Genomic DNA, 26,137 nt, shown 5'->3' with positions numbered 1-26,137 from the left:
ACGGCCACCTGGCAAATGGTGGGGGCGCATAGCATCGGGAGCACGCCCGAGCAGGCGGTGTTGGAGGGGTGATCGTCCGAGCTGAAGGTCAAGTCGGCCTTGGGTGCCACCCATCCTGGGGGAGCTTCGCAGCGCTTGAGGGCAGCGCCGATCTGGCGGACGAATGGCGGCTCGAGGGCGGGGCTTGCAAGCCGCCCAGGAGAGCTGTGAAGACTGGGGGCATCAGCGCGACATAATGGGCGAGGAATAGGCTGCGCAGCTCCTTCTAGGAGGCCACCGAAGCCGCTGGCAGGTGGAGCACTCACATGCGCGGGACTCCGGTGAGGGCCATGGGAAGCCAGTTAGCCATGACCCTATTGTCGCCCCCGGCCTTGAGGACGGCCTTCTCATACGCCAACAGGTAAGCTAGCGGATCCGCCGCGCCATCGTAGCGTGGAGGCATGTCTGGCTTGAACTTGCACGGCCACTGCACCTGTCGCAAGGCGGGGGCCAAGGCTCGGAGACCCATGGCCCCAGTGCCGGCGTCGATAGCAGGAGCGGCTGGCGCGTTGTCCGCCATGAGGGCTAAGCATGGTGTTGACGAAGAGCGGGTCGACGGAAGGGAGAGCTCCGGTGCACCCCTACCTAGCGCGCCAAATGTCGGATATGGGGTTCCAGCAAAACCCTTACGGTTCGAACTCTGGGGTGCGCGCGAAGATCTTCTCCCTACCGATCCATGTCCCAACGCCTCGCTGAGAATCTAAGCTAAACGATGAACAACACAAGGGACACAGGATTTATACTGGTTCGGGCCACCGTTGTGGTCTAATACCCTACTCCAGTGTGTGGTGTGGTGGATTGCCTCAGGGGGTAAAGATGAACAGTATAGGGGAAGAACAGCCTCGTGAGAGGTGTTCTTGTGTGGTGGTTTGCTTGAGTAGGATTCTCTAAGTTCTCGATCCTCTCTCCCTCAGATGCCTTCTACTATGGTGGCTAGCCCTATTTGTAGAGGCCCTGGTCCTCTTCCCAAATATTGAACGGGAAGGGTGCCAACAATGGCCATTTTGAAGGGGAACATCTAGTACAAGCTATCCTAACTAAAGCTGGTCTTCGGCTGCCAAAGGCACTTGCGATGACGCCGTCTTGGGCTCCAAGGTGACCTCCGTCCTGCCGCTCTGCCGGTCTTGGTCTCATTGCATTGAAATGGTAACCTTTGGTTAATGCCTCGGTACTCCGCGCATGTGCTTTCCCCCTTTGGACCAAAGAAGAAATAAGGACACTTCGCAGGTCGGCGGCCGCCTGACGCCCGCCCAGTCTCGATCGTCATGGATTGCGTCACGAACACCTCGCGAGGCACCCTGGCATTGATCTCTCCGCCTCCTGGTGAGGCCGCTCCCGAGGAAGTGTTGCATCGTCCGCCCCGCAAGGCTTGGCCCCTCATGAGGGTCTTGAGCTTGGGTTGATGAAGATGGGTCGTACTGGGCCACCACTTGAGCCACGCCGCAGGCCGCAGGTAGGCAAATCTGGGGACCCCCATTCCCAGAACGCCGACAATAGGCTCCAGGTGCCATATTACCAGCTTCACCCCACCAAGCCATTCTCAGGAGTAACCGACGGTTCGACACACCCGATCAGGCATGTTCGCCTCCCTGTGACCTTTGGCGAGCGCAACAACTACCACACCGAGCTCATTGACTTCGATGTCGCTGACATCCACTTGCCCTACAACGTCATCCTATGGTACCCAGCACTGGCCAAGTTCATGGCAGCCACGCACCACGGCTACAACGTCCTCAAGATGCCCGGAAGCGGCGGCATCATCACGGTCGCCTCTCAAGAAAAGGATGTAGTGTGCTCCCTGGAGTGCGCCTTCCATGCCGCAGCGGTCGAGAACCACGAAGACGAGGATGGCGCCCTCCCTCCTGAGGTCGCCCCCAAGACAAAGAAGTTGCAGCTGGGGCAGGGGTCTCGCGAGGGAGCATCACTCGAGGATGCAGCACTGAGCCTCGCATCTCCGGACACGGCACCTTCACCTATCGCATAGGAAGGAGCGCCCAGTGCTCCTCTCAGGATGGGCTCGGGGACTCTCCTTTGGTGGGCCTCAGATCTAGCCGATGTCGTGAGGGAGGCGCTCGGGCACTTCTACCTCTTAAGCACTGCGTTGGTTTTCCCTTTAAGAGGAAAGGGTGATGCAGCAAAGTAGCATAAGTATTTCCCTCAGTTTTTGAGAACCAAGGTATCGATCCAGTAGGAGGCTCCTCAAAAGTCCCTCGTACCTACACAAACAAAGAAGAACCTCGCAACCAACGCGATAAAGGGGTTGTCAATTCCTTCAGGTAACTTGCAAAAGTGAGATCTGATAGAGATAATAACATAAGATAAATATTTTTGGTATTTTTATGGTATAGATTGGAAAGTAAAGATTGCAAATAAAAGTACATTGGAAACTTATATGATAAAAGATAGACCCGGGGGCCATAGGTTTCACTAGTGGCTTCTCTCAAGATAGCATAAGTATCATGGTGGGTGAACAAATTAGTGTCGAGCAATTGATAGAAAAGTGCATAGTTATGAGATTATCTAGGCATGATCATGTATATAGGTATCACGTCTACAACAAGTAGATCGAAATGATTCTGCATCTACTACAATTACTCCACACATTGACCAACTCCTGCCTGCATCTAGAGTATTAAGTTCATAAGAACAGAGTAACGCATTAAGAAAGATGACATGCTGTAGAGGGATAAACTCAAGCAATATGATATAAACCCCATCTTTTTATCCTCGATGGCAACAATACAATTCGTGCCTTGTTGCCCCTGCTGTCACTGGGAAAGGACACCGCAAGATTGAACCCAAAGCTAAGCACTTCTCCCATTGCATGAGAGATCAATCTAGTAGGCAAAACCAAACTGATAATTCAAAGAGACTTGCAAAGATAACCCATCACACATAAAAGAATTCAGAGGAGATTCAATTATTTTTCATAGATAAACTTGATCATAAACCCACAATTCATCGGATCTCGACAAACACACAACAAAAGAGTTACATCGAATAGATCTCTAAGAAGATCAAGGAGAACTTTGTATTGAGATTCAAAGAGAGAGAAAAAAAGCCATCTAGCTAATAACTATGGACACGAAGGTCTGTGGTAAACTACTCACAACTCATCGAAGAGGCCTTTGAGATGATGTAGAGGCCCTCCGTGGTTGATTCTTCCTCCGGTGGAGCGCTGGCGAAGGCTCCAAGATGGGATCTCGCGGATACAAAAGGTTGCGGCGGTGGAAATAGTTTTTCGTGCTGCTCCTCGATGTTTTCAGGGTACGGGAGTATATATAGGCGAAGGAGCTAGGTCAGGGGAGCCACGAGGGGCCCACGAGGGTGGGGGCACGCCTACCCCCTAGGGTGCCCTCCAAGTCTCCTGGATTGTGTTTGTTCCAAAAATAACACTCGCGAAGGTTTCACTCCGTTTGGACTCCGTTTGATATTCCTTTTCTTCTAAACACCGAAATAGGCAAAAAAAACAGCAATTCGGGTTGGGCCTCCGGTTAGTAGGTTAGTCCCTAAAATGATATAAAAGTGTAAAGTAAAGCCCATAAACATCCAAAACGGGTAATATAATAGCATGGAACAATCAAAAATTATAGATACGTTGGATACGTATCAAGTATCCCCAAGCTTAATTCCTGCTTGTCCTCGAGTACGTAAATGATAAAAACAGAATTTTTTTATGTGGAATGCTACCTAGCATATTTCTCAATGTAAATTTCTCTATTGTGGCATGAATGTTCAGATCCAAATGATGCTAAATAAAAGTTCATATTGACATAAGAGTAATAATACTTCAAGCATACTAACAAAGCAATCATGTCTTCTCAATATAACATGGCTAAAGAAAGCTATCCCTACAAAATCATATATATTCTGGCTATGCTCTATCTTCATCACACAAAGTATTTAATCATGCACAACCCCGATGACAAGCCAAGCAATTGTTTCATACTTTAGTATTCTCAAACTTTTTCAATTTTCACGCAATACATGAGCGTGAGCCATGGACATAGCACTATATGTGGAATAGAATGGTGGTTGTGGAGAGACAAAAAAGGAGAAGATAGTCTCACATCAACTAGGCGTATCAACGTGCTATGGAGATGCCCATTAATAGATATCAATGTGACTGAGTAGGGATTGCCATGCAACGGATGCACTAGAGCTATAGGTGTATGAAAGCTCAACAAAAGAAACTAAGTGGGTGTGCATCCAACTTGCTTGCTCACGAAGACCTAGGGCATTTTGAGGAAGCCCATCATTGGAATATACAAGCCAAGTTGTAAAATTAAAAATTCCCACTAGTATATGAAAGTGACAACATAGGAGACTCTCTATCATGAAGATCATGGTGCTACTTTGAAGCACAAGTGTGGTAAAAGGATAGTAACATTGTCCCTTCTCTCTTTTTCTCTCATTTTTTTATTTGAGCTTCTTTGGCTCTTTTTTTTATTTGGGCTTCTTTGACCTCTTTTATTTTTATGAAGTCCGAGGTCTCATCCCGACTTGTGGGGGAGTCATAGTCTCCATCATCCTTTCCTCACTTGGGACAATGCTCTAATAATGAAGATCATTACACTTTTATTTACTTACAACTCAAGAATTACAACTCGATACTTAGACCAACATATGACTCTATGTGGTTGCCTCCGGCGGTGTACCGGGATATGCAACGAATCAAGAGTGACATGTATGAAAGAATTATGAAGGTGGCCTTGCCACAAATACGATGCCACCTACATGATCATGCAAAAGCAATATGATAATGATGGAGCGTGTCATAATAAACGGAACGGTGGAAAGTTTCATGGCAATATATCTCGGAATGGCTATGGAAATTCCATAATAGGTAGGTATGGTGGCTGTTTTGAGGAAGGTATGTGGTACTGGCGAAAGTCGCGCAGCACAAGAGAGGCTAGCAATGGTGGAACGGTGAGAGTGCGTATAATCCATGGACTCAACATTAGTCATAAAGAACTCATATACTTATTGCAAAAATCTACAAGTCATTGAAAACAAAGTACTACGTGCATGCTCCTAGGGGGGTAGATTGGTAGGAAAAGACCAGCGCTCGTCCCCAACTGCCACTCATAAGGAAGACAATCAATAAATAAATTATGCTCCAACTTCATCACAAAGCGGTTCACCATACGTGCATGCTGGAATCACAAACTTCCACACAAGTATTAATCAAATGCATAATTACTCCACTAGCATGACTCTAATATCCCCATCCTCATATCTCAAAACAATTATCAATCATCAAATTGATCATAGCATCCAATTCACTTTCTATGACAGTTTTTATTATACCCAACTTGGATGCCCATCATTCTAGGACCAATTTTATAACCATAGCAAATACCATGCTGTTCTAAAAGACTCTCAAAATGATATAAGTGAAGCATGAGAGATCAACAATTTCTACAAAATTAAACCACTGCCGTTCTCTAAAAGATATAAGTCAAGCACTACAGCAAAATTATCTAGCTCAAAAGATATAAGTGAAGCACGTAGAGTATTCTAATAAATTCCAAATCAAGTGTGTCTCTCCCAAAAGGTGTGTACAACAAGGATGATTGTGGTAAACTAAAAATCAAAGACTCATATCATACAAGACGCTCCAAGTAAAACACATATCATGTGGTGAATAAAAATATAGCTCCAAGTAAAGTTACCGATAGACGAAGACGAAAGAGGGGATGCCTTCCGGGGCATCCCCGAGCTTAGGATTTTGATTGTCCTTGAATATATTGGGGTTCCATGGTCATGCCCAAGCTCGGGCTCTTGCCACTCCTTATTCTATAGTCTATCAAATCTTTATGCAAAACTTGAAAACTTCACAACACAAAACTCAACAGGAAATCTCATAAGCTCCGTTAGTGCAAGAAAGAAAAAAAACACCACATAAGGTACTGTAATGAAATCATTCTTTATTTATATTGGTGCTAAACCTACTGTATTCCTACTTCTCTATGGTTCATACCCCCCGATACTAGCCATAGATGCATTAAAATAAGCAAACAACACACAAAAAACAGAATCTGTCAAAAACAGAACAGTCTATAGCAATTTGTAACTTTCGAAAACTTATGGAACTCTAAAAATCCTACCAAAATAGGAAGTACTGGGAACTTTGTCTATTGATCAACTTCAAAAAGAATCAACACAAATTTACATTTCTGTGATTTATTAAAATTATTCTCGTGCACGCAAAAGTTTCTGTTTTTTAGCAGAATCAAATTAACTATCACCGTAGGTTATCCTATAGGTTCTACTTGGCACAAACACTAACTAAATCATAAAACCACATCCAAACAGAGGCTAGATGGATAATTTATTACTAAACAGAAGCAAAAAGCAATAAACTAAAATAAAATTGGGTTGCCTCCCAACAAGCGCTATCGTTTAGCGCCCCTAGCTTGGCATAAAAGCGAGAATAGATCTAAGTATTGCCATCTTTGGCATTGGGAAAGAAAAGAGAAATTTTCTTTTATATAGAATTTATTATTCTATTTTGGGAAATCACATTTCCATTAACGGAGGAAGAAAGGTTAAGCACGTTACAGAAATTTGCATCTAAGCTAGCCTTCATTTCTTTGATAATTTCGTTTTGATAAATTATAAGAGAGTGGTGGATTCAACCTTATCATTAACGGGGTGCCCAAATATAGTTTTCATTTTTTCATAAGTATGTATAGCATCCCCTTCAAGAAAATCTCCTTCAAAAATAGAATCTAGAACTTTCTGTAAAGAAGCGGGTAAGCCTATATAAAAGCTTTTTAAGTATATCTCAATTTGATATTGTGGCACATAGCTAGCCCAAACCCTTAATAACCTATCCCAAGCATCTTTTAAAGACTCATCAAGTAAATAACGAAATATTCCGTAGTCATCTTCATCAAAGTTATTTAAACTCTAATTGGTAACACCAGTAGGTCTTTCCATAGCATCATTATTTATGAGCTTAGAGAGGATAGATGGACTATCCAAGGTACTAAAACCCTGGAAAGAACCCTTAGTTCTTTTCGATTCAGCCATGGCAATGGGATGGAAAACGGTAAAGAGAGGGCGAATAAAACAGCAAGGGTGAACTGGGGGAGAGGAAAACTAGAGGCAAATGGCAAATAATGTAATGCGAGGGAGATAAGTTTCTGATGGGTACTTGGTGTGTCTCGACTTGAGCGAAGACCTCCCCGACAACGGCGCCAGAAATCATTCTTGCTACCTCTTGAGCACTGTGTTGGTTTTCCCTTAAAGAGGAAAGGGTGATGCAGCAAAGTAGCGTAAGTATTTCCCTTAGTTTTTGAGAACCAAGATATCAATCCAGTAGGAGGTTCCTCAAAAGTCCCTCGTACCAACACAAACAAACAAGAACCTCGCAACAACGCGATAAAGGGGTTGTCAATCCCTTCACGGTAACTTGCGAAAGTGAGATCTGATAGAGATAATAAGATAAGATAAATATTTTTGGTATTTTGATGATATAGATTGGAAAGTAATGATTGCAAATAAAAGTAGATTGGAAACTTATATGTTAAAAGATAGACCCGGGGGCCATATGTTTCACTAGTGGCTTCTCTCAAGATAGCATAAGTATTAGGGTGGGTGAACAAATTACTGTTAAGCAATTGATAGAAAAGTGCATAGTTATGAGATTATCTAGGCATGATCTTGTATATAGGCATCAGGTCCGCAACAAGTAGATCGAAACGATTCTGCATCTACTACTATTACTCCACACATTGACTGACTCCTGCCTGCATCTAGAGTATTAAGTTCATGAGAACAAAGTAACGCATTAAGAAAGATGACATGATGTAGAGGGATAAACTCAAGCAATATGATATAAACCCCATCTTTTTATCCTTGATGGCAACAATACAATATGTGCCTTGCTGCCCTTGCTGTCACTGGGAGAGTACACCGCAAGATTGGACCCAAAGCTAAGCACTTCTCCCATTGCAACAAAGATCAATCTAGTTAGCCAAGCCAAACTGATAATTCCAAGAGACTTGCAAAGATAACCAATCACACATAAAAGAATTGAGAGGAGATTAAATTGTTTCTCATAGATAAACTTGATCATAAACCCACAATTCATTGGATCTCGATAAACACACCACAAAAAGAGTTACATCAAATAGATCTCCAAGAAGATCGATGAGAACTTTGTATTGAGATTCAAAGAGAGAGAAGAAGCCATCTAGCTAATAATTATGGACCCGAAGGTCTCTGGTAAACTACTCACAACTCATCGGAGAGGCCTTGGAGATGATGGAGGCCCTCCATGGTCGATTCCCCCTCCAGCGGAGCGCCGACGAAGGATCCAAATGGGATCTCGCGGATACAGAAGGTTGCGGCGGTAGAAATAGCTTTTCGTGGTGCTCCTCGATGTTTTTAGGGTATGGGAGTATATATAGGTGAAGGAGGTAGGTCAGGGGAGCCACGAGGGGCCCACGAAGTGGGGGCGCGCCTACCCCCTAGGGTGCGCCCTCCTGCCTTGTGGCCGCCTCGGCTACTTCTTGACATCCACTCCAAGTCTCCTGGATTGCGTTTGTTCCAAAAAGATCGCTCCCGAAGGTTTCATTCCGTTTGGACTCCGTTTGATATTCCTTTTCTTCGAAACAATGAAATGGGCAAAAAAACAGCAATTCGGGCTGGGCCTTCGGTTAGTAGGTTAGTCCCAAAAATGATATAAAAGTGTAAAGTAAAGCCCATAAACATCCAAAACGGGTAATATCATAGCATGGAACAATCAGAAATTATAGATGGAGACGTATCAGGCACCATGTGGAGGCGCTCTTTAGAGCACGCTCCCCAGGAGAAGGCGGCAGGCATGAGGCACCAGGCGTTCAGGAGTTCATAAGTAAGGCAATCGAGAAGATTCAGGAAGGAAGGGTTCTGCAAGGCGATCATCGCCCACCGGGTGGCGTAGCTCACTACCCTGGCGAGGGTAATGAGTTCTGCATCTGCATCGACATCCCCAAGCTCAAAAGGGCCACGTCTCGACAGCTCATGTGGCCGTCTCGTGTCCGTCGATGCGAGGATCCACCTCACAGCCACGTCTGCATGCCTTTCGGCCTGGCGGGCGCGGCTGAGGCGTTCCAGTGCTGCATGAGGGACGCTCAGACGGCCTGCGAGGCCATGCACCAGGCGGTCCTGGTGGGGATGGAGGAGCACCTTCAGGAGCCTCTCGGTCCCTCCGAGTCTCCTCAGGATCGGCCCCAAAGCGGCTCATGAGGGACGGCTTCAGCGGCACACATTTTTTGGCTACACCAACACCTCTTCAGCAACGGTACCAGGTGACATCTCTCTAGTTCATTCAGTTTGGGGGCGCCCCTCGGGCTGCATCATCCCCACGCTGTGTGGGTCCGTCCCTATGGCATGTATCCCTTCCGCATTTATCAGAGCCAGTTACAATCCTTTGCAAGCTACTTTGGAATCATTGACTGCCTGACCGGCGCTTCGTCGCTAAGAACGTCTCGTGCCATTGCAAGTCCTCCCACGACCGCCTCATGATTAAGGACTGGCACGGCATCTATGCTCAGGTATGTCCCTGTAGCGTTGCTAAACCCAAGTAGCTGAGCTCTGGCTCACGGGCTACTTCCCGTGTACGTTACCTCCCATTGCTCTTGGTGCCTTGTTCTCGCATGGGCTAATCGTGGGTGGATGAGTGAGGGCGCGCGACCTGGTGCCCCCGTGGCCACGGGAACCGCGCGTCGGTTGTTTTCTTTAGGATCTTTGCATGAGAATACTAGGCACGGTGTGTGTGCTTGGGTCCGTCCCTGCAACGTCGATAAATCCAACGGCTGAGCTCTGTCTGGCGGGCCGGTCCTGTTCACGTCACCTCCTGGGGTCGTTGGTTTCTGGCCTTCTCATGCAATAACCTCAGGAAACTCATTCAGCGCAGGTTGCCTAACCATCTCGCAGGACCAATTCAAGCACCTCCAATCAAGACCAGGCGCAACCCGCCTTGAGGTAGGGCCTCGTGATTCCCGTGCTAGATCACGGGTGCCCATATACACCTCCTCCAGCCCTGCCATGCAAGCCAGGTGTCAGGGCGGGGCTATACATGCCCCGGGGCCTCTCCTCAGAGGGAGCCCCCTCCCACGCACCAGTGGAAGCACCATGCTCCGCGCTGGCCGTCAACACTGCCGAGGAGTGGCTATGCCCGTGCAAGAGCGGAAGCGCTATGCTCCACGCTGGTGATAAACAACTGGGGGTGGCCTCACGGCCGCATTAACCTCAGGGAGCCTCTAGGCTCAGTGAATAGCCTCACCGCGCTGCTCTCCCTCGGGAAAGTAGCGCGAGGGGGCTGGGCACCGGGGTTACGCTCAGGTCACACCTGGCGTACCCCACCTCGCAAGGCCTCACAGGCCTGGTCTTCGCGCACCCTTCCCAAGCGAGAGCTCGACGAGGAAAATGTATGATGGTCTGTTTATACGTCAAGGGGGACTCCTGAGCATCGCCTCTCAGGAGCCTAAATGGTCACATATCCCCTCACCTCTTGGGCTCGTCTTGGTGATCCGGACAACTCAACGACGGCTGAGGCATGCACGGGGCCAGGCCCTACCGACACAGAATGCCAAGACCTAGCTTTCACCCTTCTTTTTCAAGCCGTTCGCACATCAAGGTGGACTCCTAAGCATCTCGTCTCAGGAGCCTAACTGGTCACGTAGCCCCTCACCTCTTGGTCTTGTCCTGGTGATCCGTATGACTCAACGACGGCTGAGACATGCGCGGGGCTGAGCCCTGCCAATGCAGAACACCAAGGCTTGCCCCTGCACCTTTTCCTAAGTTGTTCGCACGTCAAGGAGGACTCCTGAGCATCGCGTTTCAGGAGCCTAACTGGTCGCGTAGCCCCTCACCTCTTGGGCTCATCCTAGTGATCTGGACGATCAAACGACGGCTGAGGTACGTGCGGGGCCGGGCTCTGCCAATGCAGAACATCAAAGCAAATGGAAAAGCTGAAGGAGCATAATCTTGTTATTACAAGACATATTGTTCCAAGAAAATAGTTTTAAACGCCTCTCCGAGGCATGTTGCATGATACATGACAGACAAGGAAAAGCAGAATCGCCGGGCCACCTCTTCAGACTTGGGCGTCACCACCGCCCTCCAGCAGAGCCCCATCGCCAGGCGTGTTGCCTGTCCCACCGGCTTCAGTTGGAGGACCAACAACCAGGAACTTGCTCAGCATGGCATCCACGAAGATCTTCACGGCGTCAGCAGCAGAATCCTGGGAGTTGGAGTTCACCAGAGTAAGGAAGGAGGAGAGGTCAAAGCTGGCATTCTGGAGACGAAGATGGCTGAAGATGCACATCAGAGCCGAGAAATAAAGTGAGCGCACCTCTCTTTCCACCAAGGAGGCAAACCTGCCGACAGTGTCTTCGAGCACCGCCACGACTTCAGGAAGCTGAGCAGCAGGGCTCTCCCTCGGGGTTGTCACCACTGCCTTCTTCGAGGGATCATCTCCAAAGAGCGCCTTATAGGCCTTGTGGAAACGTGACTCGAGGGAGGTAAGTGTGCTACACTCTATGGTAGCCACCTTCTTGGCCTTGGCGAGGGCCGCTTGGGCTGCCTCCGCCTCCTCCTTCAGCTTCATCAGGCGATCGCGCTCTCCAGCCTGCTCTAAGGCCCTCTTCTTCACCTCGGCGTCTTGGTTGGCAACAACAACTTCCTGGGCCTTCAGCTTCTCCTCACGCTCCTGGAGGTGGCTGGCCGTGGCGGTGTGCCTGTCCTGGAGAGCCTTTAGATCAGCTTCCGCCATGCGGCACCGGTCCTCAGCTTATGTGGCCTCCTTCCATGATAGGTCGTGTGCTGTGGTGGCCACCCTGAGCGCCTTCTGGGCTTCCTACGCAAAACCCCAGGCCGCGTGAACGGACGCATCATCCTTGAGCCAACCAGAGATCAGCCCCAGGCATCCCTGCATTGAACGATGATCCGGGCCCTGAAGTTCACCATGGAGGAGGTCCAGCGCCGCCCTTGCCTCTTCTAGTGTCCCGGATGGGGCAGGAGCGCCATGACTCGGCCACGCGCTGGGCAAGGGAGGAGACGCCCTCGGCGCCAAGGCGGAAGAAACCTCAGCCTTAGGAAGGAAAGGGGGCTCCGGAGGCTGGTTGACCTCAGCAGCTGCGGCAAGGCTGGGCACTGGAGGGGTCAGGCCTGCCGAGGGTACCGGCCCCTCCTGAGGATGGGCATCCACATCCTCGGGAGATGGCATCAGCTCTGGGGATGCGGAGGTAGCGGTACTCTCCTTCACCAGGGTCGTGGCAGCCTCTTCAGCACCTGCGGCCGCGGTAGCATCCGTGCCCTCCTTATGCTTCTTCGACCGCTGCTGCCTAACGACAGGCAAAGACGCTAAGTATCTCTTCAAGAACCAACAAGCAAGGTTAAGGGAGAGACTTACTGGTCGGCGAAGGCATATCTCCACTTCATGCTCAGCAGCGGGCACAGAGGCGGAGCGGCTAGAGCTGAACTCTTGGGAGCAGGAGAACTTGCGGTTGGAGCTGATCGGGACATCTTCGGCGAAGGTGGGCTGCTGCCGGGAGGAATCAGCATGGTCCTGCTCTTCTTCATGACCACTCGCTTGGGCTACTTCGAAGAGGCCACTCCAAACCTCGTGGTGACTCCAGAAGGGCGCGACACCTCCATCACTAGGGGTTTGTCATCATCATCATTGTCAGGAAGGTCACACAGGAGCTTCCTTTACTGCAGGGTAGAGGATTCCTCCACCATCTCATCCGTGGTGGCTTCGGAGGAATGATCATCAGAGGACAGGTGCACCAAAGCAGTAGGCAGCAGGGAAGGCCCCGGCCGCATCATCCCAAGCTCGTCAAAGACAGGCATGGCCATGACAACCTCCTCAGCATCATCACGGTAGTACAGTGGAAGCCAACCTTTCGGAGGATCGCTCGGGTCCTTCCCCATCAGGTAGAGCAACACCTTGCTCAGCTCCTCCTTGGGAAGGGGGTCCTGGCGCAGGTGGATCTTGTCGTCATCACCACCAAGCTTCCACAAGGGGCGTGGGCGGTCTTGAAGCGGTGCGATGTGCTGCCTTAGGGACTCCTTGATGAACATGGCCCCCGTCAGCTTAGCGCTCTTCAACTCCTTCTCCATCTTCTTCACCAACGGCGTCAGAGAAGGGCCGGTGATCTTCGCGGAATGCCACCACTTCTCGGAGACGGGGAATGCGGTCGGTAGCTTCAGCGAGCTCTGGGAGCACTTGGCATCCATCAGAACCCACCTCTTCACGACATCCTCCACCTTCTTACCAGCACGGGAGATTGCATTATCACCCCGCGCCGCAACGAAGCCAATACACCTGACTGGATTGTCTCCGGTCATGCGAAGGGAGAAAAAATGGGGGAGCAGGGCGATGGAGGGCATCACCCCCACGAACACCTCACAATAGAAGGTGAAAAGGGATAGGAGGAGGATGGAGTTGGCATGGATGTGGAGCTCATGAAGACCATAATGCTGAAGGACATCGAAGAAGAAGCTGGAGAATGGAGGTACCAGCCCCGAGAAGACACTGTGCATGAAGAAGGGGAAGAAGGTGCTACCTGCGGGCTTCGGTACAGCGGTGACGACCCGGAGCGTTGTCTTCTTCCACTCATTGTCGTCGCTCGTTGTCAGGAGAAGCATGGTCTGGAGCTTCTCCCCGGACACGCAGGGCGCTAGCAGCACTGGCTTGTACCAAGCAGGGCCAGCAGCTGGGGCAGGACCATGGTCTTCTCGGCGGCCATCAAGAAGAGGATTTGGGGGGAATTGCCAGATCTGGTGAGTTCTTCCGCTACGGGGAGAAAGGGATCTGGAGCAAGACAAAGAAGGAGCAATGAAGGCCTGGTGGCAGGCGGCACCCCTTTTGTTAGACGGAAACAGTTGCCAAGGCAGCGTGGGGAAACGGAGTCGTCCACGTCCAATCAATCGCCACGCATCATCAAGGCCGCAGGCGGTTAGGGCCCATAGTGCTCCGCCCTTGCCGTTTGGCTTCGCCTGGATGCCAAGTCCGAGCGCGCCTTGCACCCGGGGGCTACTGTCGGCATCTAGGATTTGGGGGTATCCAGCCCTGCCTGCCTGCGGCCCACCACGTGGCTCCATCGGCAGCCTGGTATGGCCCAGCTTCAACACCAACACCGCAAGACCCTTGCGAGGGGCCAAGCCTCACGAGGAGGGCAATGCCAAGACCCCCGAAAGAACGGGCCTCCTCAGGAGGGCTACCGAGGGGCGGAGAGTTCTATGCAAGTTACCTCATGAGGCTCAACTGATGTGAGCCATGACGACCAAGTCCAGGCGGGTGCCAGGCGGGTGTAGACCGCAGGTTTCCTATTCGGTGCAAAGGAGGCAAGCCACAGGCGCGGAGTCCCGAGGAATTAGCCAAAGGTTTCCATTCCGGTGCAACAAGACCAAGACCGCCAAGACGGCAGGACGAAGGTCATCAACGAGCCCAGCGCAGTGTCACGACCAGAGGCTTTTCGCAGGTGAAGACTACTTTTGTCAGGATAGACTGTACTACTTGTCCCCTTTCAAATCCAGCCGTTGTGGGATCCCTTCCCGCTCATATTTGGGAAGAGGACCAAGGCCACTATAAATAGGACTAGCCACCACCATAGAAGAAAACAAGAGAAGAGGGGGCGGGAGAAGAAGGAGAACAAGTAGAGCTAGCATACACCACACCAGATCAAGAACACCTCACCTCCTGAGGCTTGTTCATCCACTGTACTAGTTCGTCCGCAGCCTACAAGGCAATCCACCATACCACATTGGATTAGGGTATTACACCACAACAGTGGCCCGAACCAGTATAAATCTTTGTGTCTTTGTGTCTCTTTGAGCTCGATGCACTAGGCTTAGGAGGATCACGATTAGGCAGGCTGGGCAGGTTGAGATCTCTGCACGCACCCCAGAGTTTGAACCTCTCAGGGGTTTGCGGATCCCTAAATCCGACACTCGCTAGGCCAAGGAAACTCCGAACTTGCTTGACCGATTCAGGTGGAGTCCAATTAAGAACAACTTGAAGTCACTCGGGATTGACAGAAATAACCTTTCCAGATATTACATGGCCTAGGCAGGTCACTTGTGGCAACCAAAATTCACATTTGGAGAATTTGGCATAAAGGCGATGCTCTCAAAGTTTCGTCAGTACCAGCCTTAGATGGTCGACATGTTCTTCCTCATTCTTGGAGTAGATGAGTATATCATCGAGGTATACCACATCGAATGTATCCAAATACTCCATGAAGATCGAGTTCATTAACCGAGATAATGTGGCTAGGGCATTGGTTAAACCGAAGGACATGACGGTATACTCGTATTGGCCATAACGAGTAACAAAGGCCATTTTGGGAATGTCCTCGTTCCTGATTTTGGTTTGATGGTAGCCCAACCTCAAATCTATCTTGGAAAAGATTGAGGATCCAGCGAGCTGATCATACAGGCCGTTGATGCTGGGGAGCGGATACTTGTTCTTTAGGGTGACCAAATTGACGGGTCGATAATCTACAACCATCCGATCCGTACCATCCTTCTTCTTGATGAAGAGGACGGGACAAGCCCATGGAGAGGAACTAGGACAGATGAAACCCTTTTTCAAGGACTCATCGAGTTGTTTCTTGAGTTTAGCTAATTCTAGTGGTGCCATCTTATAGGGTCTCCTAGAGATTGGGACAGTTCTTGGGACAAGATCTATCACGAACTCAACATCCTTGTCAGGTGGAACACCTGGCAGTTCTTCTTGAAAGACATCCGAGAAGTTGTGGACTACAGGGACATCTTCGAGGTCTGGCAGAGGACTGGCATTAATGGAGTAGAGCTAACGCTCGGACACTCGGGTCAAGACATTGAATACCTTGCCCAATTGATGTGTAAGTTGAACAGTCCTAGAGTAACAATCCAGCTTATCATGATGGGCTGTCATCCAGTCCATACCCAAGATGATATTTATGTCCGAGGATTTGAGAGCTATCAAATATGCAAGGAAAACAAGTCTATCTTCATGAATTTCATTCCCATGGCTTACTCTAGAAGTTTGCCACCTAGAACCAGGAGTAGAAATTTCCATGGTGGACGGCATATCACAAAATGTGGTGTTGTGCAAACGGGTATAGCTCTCAGATATAAATGAATTAGATGCTCCAGTATCGGAAAGAACAGATGCCGGATGGCAATTAACATGGAGCGTACCAAGAAAGACATGGGGATCATCATGAGACACAGTTCACATGGCCACGTACAGTGGCGGCTGGCTTGGCATAATACACCTTCCCTATTGGTTTGCCACCGCCAACAACCTTTCTATACTGGTTGGCTTTGTTGATCTGGGGACACTCTCGCATGTAGTGACCGATTCTCCACACTTGAAGCATGTCATGGTGTTGTTGCGTGGAGGAGCATTGGCGGTTGATCCACCACAAGCCTTAGGCGGTGCATACTGCTGGGTTGGACGAAGCACCTGATAGCATGGCATCAGAGTGAACCTGGGTGGTAGAGCCATGTTTGGCACCCACACACAGTGCTTTTGAGAGCCAGAACCATATAAGTAACCATTGTCACAGGCGTGCTTGCGTGTAGCTCCATAGTCAGTCTGACCTGTCTCAGTACTGATAGCCTTAGGAGGTGCATTTGTGCAGAGGAAGATCATGGCGAAGCTCAGGGTTGAGTCCCTTGCAGAACCTCGCCTTCTTCTTGGCATCGGTGGACACTTCTTCAGGTGCATAGCGTGCCAGGTTTCCAAACTCTCTGCTATATGCATCCACGGTTATCCTACCCTGATGAAGTTCCAGAACTCCTCCCTCTTACAATCCATAAGACCTTCCGCGATGTGGTGCTCACGAAAAGCCTCGCTGAAATCTTCCCAAGTGGTATCCTTGCCAGCTGGGCGTATGGCCTCGTAGTTTTCCCTCCAAAGGATGGCGGGACCTTCAAGATGATAAGCATCGTAAGTGACCTTGTCAGCTTTGGCTACTTGTGCAGAATGTAGCGTGTGGGTGATCCTTTGGAGCCAATCATCCGCATCGAGAGGCTCGACGAAATGATGGAAGGCTCACGGTTATAGCTTAATGAAGTCATTGAGAGACACCAAGTCGTTCCTATGGTGATGTGCAGTGTTCTGCTCAATGTGTTCCAGCAGTCGATTGGTCTCAAGTTCGTTCCTTTCAGCCTCCAACATGACTTCAGCCAAGGAAGGTGGATGAGACAGATTCCCGTCCGTAGCCTGTCGGCTTTCTGGGAACAGGGGTCCCCAGACTTGCCTGCCTGCGGCCTGCGGCGTGGCTCAAGGGGTGGCCCAGCACGGCCCATCTTCATCAACACGAGTTCAAGACCCTCGCGAGGGGCCAAGCCTCTCGGGGCGGACGACAAGATGCTTCCTCAGGCACGGCCTCGTCAGGCTGGCTCGCGAGGAGGCGGAGAGATCAAGGCGGGGTACCTCGCGAGGTGCCCATGACGCAAGCCATGACGACCAAGGGCGTCGGGCGGGCGCCAGCCCGCACAGTGTCTTTCTTTCCTCTTTGGTGCAAAGGGGGCAAGCGCAGGTGAGAGCGTCAAGGAAAGGTATCCATTTCGGTGCAACAAGACCAAGACTAGCAGAATGGCAGGATGGAAGTCATCGTGGAGCCCAAGCCGGCGTCACCACCAGAGCCTTTGGCAGGCGAGGACCAACTTTAGTCAGGATAAGTGTACTAGATGTTCCCCTTCAAAATGTCCAATTGTTGGCGCCGTTCCCGCTCAATATTTGGGAAGAGGCCCGGGGCGTTTGCCTATAAATAGGACTAGCCACCCACAAGGTAGGGGTTGGGGGAAATTAGTCGGACCCTCACCTAGAAACCAGTAGAGAGAGCAACTGAACTCCCTTAGCAGTTCATTGCACCAGCCAAGAACAGACCATCGCGAGGCTGTTCTTCGTTGTACTGTTCATCATCAGCCCAAGATGGAATCCACCACACCACATACTGGAGTAGGGTATTGCACCACAATGGTGGCCTGAACCAGTATAAACCCTTTGTCTCTTGTGTTGTTCCTTTGATTGCTTAGTTCATAGATATGCGGTGAGGAGCAGGTAGGTAGAGGGCTAAATGTCCACGCGCACCCCAGTGTTCGAATCTAGAGGGTCTGCCAGAATCTGAAATCCGACATTTGGCGCGCCAGGTAGGGGTGCACCGGAATCCACCTTCTGCCGCCTCGTGTCCCGTTGCATCGTCATAATCATGTCCAGCGACCAGGCAGACAACCCTGATCCTTGGGCGGCCTGGCCCGCCCACGCGGAACCGCTCGCCCCGGGCAACCCGGTGCCCCAGGCAGCTCACGGTCCGCAGGGCGCTGTGGGCCGCGGGCGGCGATAGCTCTCACGACGAGGCATGCGCGATCGGCGGCGAGGGCTTCCCACCATGCCGCGGCCACGGCGCCGTACACCCGACGGGAGCAGGCGAACTCGAGGGCCACTCTCACCGTGGCTCGAGAGCTGCTATAGTGCAGGCTACTGGAAGGCGGCCACAACGTGCTGCTAGAGCGGGTGGCAGAGCTCCTGGGCTTCGTCGCCTCGGGGGCTCCCCCCTTCTGCACCCAACTCCCACCTCAGGTCCAGGGTGGCCCGTCCCGGGGCTTCGTGCATTCCCGTGCGTCCCCAAGCGGACTCCGAGGGCACCCCAACACCGGCCAGGCCGTCAATGTCGGGCCAGCAGCGGCGCTACCTCCACCCCCGGCCATCGAAGAAGGACTCGCCACAACCCACGGCCCTGGTGGGCCGCCGTGCTACCACCCCCAGGCGGGCGCCTTAAGCAGCACCGCGTGGCACGTAGGGCGCTACGGCGCGGTCTTTGGGATGGCGGCCCCAGAAGAGTACGTGCCTCACATGATGGACCAAGGGCGCGCCCATGAGGACGAACAAGGCTCACTCCTCAGCCCAGGCTGGGGGGACGAGACGCCGGAAGTTGAACTCTTCCATGAGCCCCGAGAAGGCCATGTCGGCTACGCTGGAAACAACGAGTATCAGGTACCACTAATCCCCCAGGAGTAGGCATACGCCAACCGTGGATCGCAGGAAGTGCAGGTCACGACAACGGGTGGCTGCCCCGCTCCCGTAGTCTCCTACCCCTCAGGAGGAGGGCGCTGGGGGCTGCAGGAGAGGGGCCAAGACCCTACATCACCACCACGGCATTCGGAGCAAGGCGTCCTCAGGAGGTAGGCCCTCTGTTGGGGAGGTGCCCCCAGAGCCTGCCCCTGGCAGAGGACCTGTGGTCGTCTGGGGAACCGCTGACGACCGCTCTACCCCATCGGCGGCGTCCTGGTTTCTGGTCGTTGTCGGTGGCACTAGAGTGTGGCGCAAGGCGGGGCCCTCCTCTGGTGATATGAAGCAAGGCCAATACCTGTGAAGAAGGACCAGTGCCTGTGAAGCTCGCTGCCCCGTGACACTCTCACGTAATAATGAGTGGGGCTGTACATGCCCCGGAGTCTCAGGGGTGCCGGCCTCTGGCCCTGGGGCTCCCTCCTACACCCAGTAGCAGCACTTAGCTCCGCGCTGGTGAGAAGACGTCCAAGACTAGACTAGGTGCCCGACGCAGCCTTTTTCTGTTCTCATTGCTTTTCCCATTGGCTGTCAATTTTCCCTTGTTGGATTTCAAGTTGGATTTAAGCTCGAAGATTTGCGTGTGTTCGGGGAAGGGGTGTTTAGTCTCGTTCGAGCAATCTCTCACGTTCTGGTTACCACTCCGCCTCAGCTGCCTCCCCTCGTGAGCCCCTCGCGAGCCGGGCCAGGCCTAGCTTGCGTGCAGCCCAGACTGCCGACGCCGCACCCTCTCAGGAGGTTTTCATTACAGGTTCGATGGGTTCATTCAAGAAACGCTCGAGGCACCACAACCCTCCGTAGGCTAGCTCGAGGCCCTAGCAGGTCAAAGGTAAACAAGCCCGCTGGCTCGTCGCCAAGCCAGCCGCTTGGCGCAGGCATACGGGTGATATCGCATCTACTAATACGCCGAATATGAGTTTTACATGAGGGGCTCCCCCTCCAAAAATGCTCTTACAATCTTCAGGGCAAGGCCCAAACTCCATTTATGCAGGGTAAGGAAGCAGAGACAACACGCAGTCAGTCAGATAAATCCCCCAATGCATCTTCAGGGGCGCCTCCTGAATCATAACTGGCGTCGCTGGCCTCGCCATCGTCCTCCGCGTTGCCGGCAGTGACGCGAGGGCCGTTCACCACGTCACCTTCATCAGCAGCCACGACCGCGTTGTCGTTATCAGAAGTGAATGCCCTGACGAGGGCATCCATGTTGTCTTCCACCCAACGTGCCAGGTCGTCCCGGAAGGCCTGGGGGACTGGAGCGATGGCAGTGTCGAAGTCGAAGTTGGGGAACATGTTCTGAAGGTGGCTGAAGACACGAGAGAAGGCACATCCGGGCAAGGCGCGGCTCCTCTCCTCCACCAGCCTGTTGGCACCGGTCGACCGCGCTTGCAGCTGCATCACAATGTTGGTGAAGAACTGAAGATTACCAGCATAGTTGACTGCGTGGGGCTGGTCGACAGCTGCCTCGCAGATGTTACCCAAGGCCGCGTTGGCTCTCTCCCGGAGCCTGGCAAGCATGGGGCCGTGCTCGTGCTCCAAGATCCGCCGCTGGCGTATCTCGTCCTCGTTCTGCCGTGCAATGGCCTTGGCCTCGTCCACCCGCTGGCGAAGAAGGAGCGCCTCGGCGCTGGAGGTAGTCAGTTCCTCCTACGCTGCGTCGAGGGCAGCCCGGGAAGCGTCAGCCCGCCGCTCCGCTTCCTCCAGCTTGGCCCTCAGGGTAGCGGTTCTGCCTTCAGCCTCGACCCGGATCAGCCCAGCCTCTCCTCAAACTCGCGCTCGAGGTTCAAGCGGGCTGTCGTCACCCTGCTGTCAACCTCTTCCAAGACTCGGGCCTCGCGTGCAGCAACGTCATCCTCCACCTGTGACACTAGGGGCTCTCTCATCTCCAGACGTTCGAGATCGTGTGCGCTCTCAACATCTTCCAGCGTCAGTGCCTCCTCACGTCTCAGGAGCTCTGCCTGGTCGACCGAAGCCACCTTCATCGATGCAAGGGCCGACTCACGCAGCTCTACCTGCTGCTCCGAGTGGCACCGGGCAAGGAGCTCCCGCGACCGCTCATCCACCGCCTCACGCCGCCGACCAGCTTCTCGGGCCTCCTCGACGGCCCAGGAACGAGCCTCCCGGGAGGCCGCCAGCAACTCCTCGGCCTCCTCATTGTTGAGATCATGCTGGTGGCGCGCAAGGGCGACAGCCGCCTCCAGCTTGCGCCTGTCTTCAGCCAGGCGCAGGCCCTCGGCCTCAAGGCGCGCGTCTTCATCATCAAGCTCATCACCAAGCTGGCTCACCGCATCAGCCGCCCTCTGGGGAAACCCTTGGCGAAGAGCGCGACGCCTCTGGGCACGCTCGAGCACATCTTCTACGTCGTCATCCGCTCCAAGTAAGCGCCGGGGGCCTCGAATCTGTGCTCCCCCACTGGGCAGGGGGCTGGGGGCTGGCTCCCTCGTGATGGCCGGGTACGCCTCGCTAGAAGCCCGGCCAGGGACCAGCCCCTCCCCAAATGAAGAGTGCAGGGCCGACCTCAGCCAATCGCCATCCATGGTCAGACACGAGGCCCAGGGCAGGCTGGCTAGGCCCCGAGAAGGCTCGCAAAGGAGGGTCGCGAGGCGCGCTGGGCCGCGATGCACCACAGGATGGCTCACCTCTCTGGGCGGCCTCACCATGAGGGCGCTGCTGGAACTCGGAGCGCTCGAAGGCGGTGGAGAGGGTGGAGCTTGTGGGGATGGCTCCTCAGCCACCTCCGTGAGCTCGGCAGGAAGGGGCCTGTGGAGCAAGGATCAGCCAAAGCGACGGGAGAGCCAAGAGCTAGGAAAAGAGAAGGCTTACTCATCAACGGTGAAATACTTCTGGCGCTTCAGCAGGCGGTAAGGGTAGTCATCACCCAAGGCCTCCCTTTTCTTCTGAAGAGCCTCGAAGTCCACGCAGAAGCGACCTAGGAGTTGAGCGCAGGGGTCAGCCTACGACGAGGAAGATGCGGCAAGGTGCCCAACGTCTGGTGTGTCGTCTTGATGCACGCCTCTTGCCGCCTCGCCAAGAAGGACAGCTGGGGCCCCAGGGGCCTCAACCACGGGTGCCGTGGGCCGTGGCTCAATGCCCCCAGCCACAGCAGAGTGAGCCTCAGGAGATGCCCCCTCCGGAGTGCCGCCAGGCGTTGTTGCTCCGGCAGGGGCCCCCTCAGCCTCTGGTGGCTCATGCCTCCCTGCTCCACCACTTGAGGAAGGACCGCCGTGGGCGACTGGGAGGGCAGTCACCATCACTGGATTCTCGCGAGGACCCCTAAGGTCGGCGGGGCGCAGCCCCCATCCATCGAAGACGGGCATCTGCTTCACAAAGTCGCCCCTGTTCGAGCAAAGGTACAGCAAAGCCCCTCCATGCCGGATGCTGCCGGGGGAAGGGTCCCCGGTCAAGACCAAGAGCACGTTCCTCAGTGCTTCGGGTGTGAGGTCCTCCTCCTGGAGCCTCATGCAATCTTCGCGCCCGCCGAAGGACCACATCCAGCGGGAGTGGCGCTGGAGAGGAGCAATGCGGCGTAGCAGGAACTCCTTCACCACCTTGGGCGCTGACACACCAAGCTCCCTTAGGAGCGCGAAGCGACGCCAGACGAAGATGAGCCGGGGGCTCGTGAGCGTCTCCTGGCCCCAGCCGGAATTGGGGACAACATGCGACTTTGGCTCCGAAAGCAGGGGGCTGGGTACCCCTACATCCACGTACAGCCACCGCTCGTGGAACCCAGGAGCGGATGGAGGAAGGCTGAAATCAATCCCTGAAGCTGCTGTTTCTGGTGCGGAATGAAGCTCACACACCTTGAGCATTGGGTGGGATCGACAAGGCGCAGAGATAAGAAGTGGTGCAGCAAGGCAACCGAAGGAGGGATGCCCATCATCGCCTCGCAGACGAAGGCGAAGACGGCTATAAGAGTGATGGATTCAGGACCCAGATGCATCATATGGATCTGGTAATGGGAAAGCATAGCGTTGAAAAAATCGGAAAAGTGGGGAACCAATCCCGCCCACAGGGCGTCGGCAAAGTACTGGACCTCAGCGACCACTCTGTCAATGGAGAAGTGGGATGCGGGCCAGGCAGTCGTCCTCCCGCACTCATTGAAGATGGTGGCCAGGGCAGAGCTGACCTTGTCCAAGCCCTCTCGGTTGAGTATGATCGACCGATCGACAACAGGAGCCGCCGCCGACGGTGAGCGAGGCGGAGGCATCTGTTTCTTCCCTTTCCCCTTCTTCGTCGGAGCCATGGCAATGGGAAAAGGGAGGATTCGAGATTGGATTGGAAGCAGAGACTGGAGCACGAGAGGAGGAAGAACATGGGATGGCCGAGCGGCGAGAAGAGGAAAGACTATGTGCAACCACGGGTCCGCCTAGCTGGGCACAAAATAAGGAGGCGTGGGGAAGCAGGGCCACCCATGTCCAATCAACCGCCACGCGGCGCCCGAGGCCGCAGGCTATTAGGGCCCGCGGTGCTTCACACTTACCCCTTCGCCTCTCTGCTCAGCCAAGTCCAGGCGCGCCTTGGGCCCAGGGGCTACTGTCAGCGTTCTGGGAAAGGGGGTCCCCAGACTTGCCTGCCTGCGGCCTGCGGCGTGGCTCAAGGGGTGGCCCAGCACAGCCCATCTTCGTCAACACGAGTTCAAGACCCTCGCGAGGGGCCAAGCCTCGCGGGGTGGACGACAAGAGGCTTCCTCAGGCACGGCCTTGTCAGGCTGGCTCGCGAGGAGGCGGAGAGATCAAGGCAAGGTACCTCGCGAGGTGTCCATGACGCAAGCCATGACGACCAAGGGCGTCGGGCGGGCGCCAGCCCGCATAGTGTCCTTCTTTCTTTTGGTGCAAAGGGGGCAAGCGCAGGAGAGAGCGTCAGGGAAATGTATCCATTTCGGTGCAACAAGACCAAGACCAGCAGAACGGCAGGATGGAAGTCATCGTGGAGCCCAAGCCGGCGTCACCACCAGAGCCTTTGGCAGGCGAGGACCAACTTTAGTCAGGATAAGTGTACTAGATGTTCCCCTTCAAAATGGCCAATTGTTGGCGCCCTTCCCGCTCAATATTTGGGAAGAGGCCCAGGGCCTTTGCCTATAAATAGGACTAGCCACCCACAAGGTAGGGGGAGGGGGAAATCAGTCGGACCCTCACCTAGAAACCAGTAGAGAGAGCAACTGAACTCCCTTAGCAGTTCATTGCACCAACCAAGAACAGACCCTCGCGAGGCTGTTCTTCCTTGTACTGTCCACCACACCACACACTGGAGAAGGGTATTGCACCACAATGGTGGCCTGAACCAGTATAAACCCTGTGTCTCTTGTGTTGTTCCTTTGATTGCTTAGTTCATAGAGATGCGGTGAGGAGCAGGTAGGTAGAGGGATAAATCTCCGCGCGCACCCCAGTGTTCGAATCTAGAGGGTCTGCCGGAACCCGAAATCCGACATAGCCCCACTGGCTTCACCTTGCTCTTCGGCAGCAGGGGTGCTTCGGGTGTTGACCATCCTAGGAAAACAGAACAACAGTTTAGACAAGGATGGCAAAATTCTAACATGGGGTGCAGAATGTAATGGATGTCGTGGAATGCAGAGATGTTCATGTGTACGACATGGTAATACAAAAACTGCCATATATGCCATCGGTCATAGTTTAGTACAAGGCCAGGCTGAAGTACAACTGTGGTGAAAGAAAGATTACATCTCATCAGAGGCATTCCAAAGCTCCTATACATTAGTTTTCTACACCTCCAGAATTCAGTACACACTAAGTCATATTCCACAAGACACACAGGATTGTGGAGATACAACTACTACAATACTACTAGTGCCATGACCTTGCTCAGTCGTCTCCATCTCCGTATTAATCTTTATAAAAATTACCCGCGTAGCCAGGAAGCGGAACATGCAGATCTGGAAACTACTGGTCGCGTGGGGCCTGTGGACCATGCATAAGGGCAAGGATGAGGCCTTGGTCCCACGAACGGTGGCAGACGATGCCCACGTGGAGGTGTGATGCCTCCAACATCAGGATAGCCCATACGAGCTGGAAGACGAATGCATACGGGGTACAAATCCCGCATATCAAGATAACCCATCTGCACGGCGGGTGAGGGAGTCCTGGATTAAGGGGTCCTCAGATAGCCGGACTATATACTTTTGGCCGGATTGTTGGACTATGAAGATACAAGATTGAAGACTTCGTCCTGTGTACGGATGGAACTCTCCTTTGCGTGGAAGGCAAGCTTGGATATTCGGATATGTAGATTTCCTTCTCTGTAACCGAATTTGTGTAACCCTAGCCCCCTCCGGTGTCTATATAAGCCAGAGGGTTTAGTCCGTAGGACAACAACAATCATAATCATAGGCTAGCTTCTAGGGTTTAGCCTCTATGATCTCGTGGTAGATCAACTCTTGTAATACTCATATCATCAAGATCAATCAAGTAGGAAGTAGGGTATTACATCCATTGAGAGGGCCCGAACCTGGGTAAAACATCGTGTCCCCTACCTCCTGTTACCATTAGCCTTAGACGCACAATTCGGGACCCCCAACCGAGATCCACCGGTTTTGACACCGACATTGGTGCTTTCATTGAGAGCTCCACTGTGCCTTCGCTGTAAGGGTTGATGGCCACTTTGATCATCTTCAACGATGCGGTCCAGGGGGAGGTTTTCCTTCCCGGACAGATCTTTGTATTCGGCGGCTTCATACTGCGGACCAACTCGCTTGGCCATCTGGAGGAGATCGATAGCTATGCCCCTGGCCATCAGGTTAGGCTTGGAAGCTTAAACTACACTGCCGACACCCGCGGAGACTTGATCTTCGACGGATTCGGGCTCAGGACAGGTGCGCCGAACAGTCACACGGACATGACTTTGATCTACCGCCGGATAGTATTCATGAAATCGCACCCACGTTGGCGCCCGGAATCAACCCGGAGCAGATCGTGCCTTCCGAGGATGGGTGGATAGACCCCGCCATGGAGGCCGCACACTCATCGGCGTCGGAGCCGAACACTGATCCCACCTCCTGTGAGAGTGGTGTCGTCGGGCCCTCGG

This window comes from Triticum aestivum, chromosome 4B (assembly GCF_018294505.1).
Source record: "Triticum aestivum cultivar Chinese Spring chromosome 4B, IWGSC CS RefSeq v2.1, whole genome shotgun sequence".
NCBI classification, from domain to species: Eukaryota; Viridiplantae; Streptophyta; class Magnoliopsida; order Poales; family Poaceae; genus Triticum; species Triticum aestivum.
This window is presented reverse-complemented; position numbering follows the sequence as displayed.